The sequence below is a fragment of the Aplysia californica genome, unplaced genomic scaffold (genome assembly GCF_000002075.1).
Source record: "Aplysia californica isolate F4 #8 unplaced genomic scaffold, AplCal3.0 scaffold00269, whole genome shotgun sequence".
Taxonomy (NCBI): Eukaryota; Metazoa; Mollusca; class Gastropoda; order Aplysiida; family Aplysiidae; genus Aplysia; species Aplysia californica.
In genome coordinates this window covers 18,832-19,946 of record NW_004797539.1, presented here as the reverse complement: position 1 = coordinate 19,946, position 1,115 = coordinate 18,832, and positions in this window count along the sequence as shown.

Sequence of the window (1,115 nt, the reverse complement as noted above, 5' to 3'; positions counted from 1 at the left end):
AGACGATAGATGTTTGATAGGAAAGAAGAAGCAAACCACACCAGAGCACCCGCCAACCACCCACTCTGCCAGCACACACACACGACGCAACTCTGTCGCTGATAAAACGTCCCACAGTTTTAGTCCTGCTGTTGATGACGTGTTCATCAATTTTACATGAAGTCTGACCATTCACTAACATCGTAGTATGACTGACGACTACCACAGCTCGCAGCAAATCAGTCCCACTCAACTGGATTGGTAAAAATGAAGGGTGGGGGTGGGGGCAAGTTTTAATTTTAGTATAGGTGTTACGGTGCTCGCAAAGTAACTGCAAAAGGTCATATAAGCGCCAGAAAATTAGAAGTGTTACAAGAGAGTAACAAACATAAAAAAGAAGAATGGGAGATAACGACGATAGATGTTTGATAGGAAAGAAGAAGCAAACCACACCAGAGCACCCGCCAACCACCCGCGGTGGGGGCAAAGATCGTATACACGACCGTACAGTAATGTTTCAGTGAAGCAATGCCATTCCAGTTCACACACTTACGAAACGACCAAGGAGCTTAAAACAAAAACTGTAAACTCCTTGGATACAACCAATCTCCAAATTATATCTTTTTATTTCAGCAGGACCCCTGATAAGACTAAGACACTTCTTTGCCTTCCTTGTAACACAAACATCTCCAGGAGATAAGGCAGGAGTCTTCATTGGCTGAGCCCACAATTATCACAAACAACAGACAAACAAAAAGCTTAGCAGGGCAATGGAAACATAGATGGGGGTGCCTGAAAAACACTCGACACTGTCAACTTGATCAAAGAACCGACGCATTCTTGTCGACTGAGGGCGATATCAACAGGGGACGACGACATACAAGGGGTTACGAAAACACTACATGTCGGTGTATCTAATTTTTTTTTGGTAAGTGTTTTACGGCGCTCGCAACTGCATAAGGTCACATGAGCGCGCAGGTGTATCTCTGCACTTGTGGCAGGGACCCTGGTCACAGAGGAGAGAACATTACTTGGGTTCTGGTTGAATTTAGTACACGTTTTACGGCATTTGCAACAGATACTATAAGTGTCAAAGATTAGAGCTCTCTTTCTTCCCTCTCTCTCTCTCTCTCTCT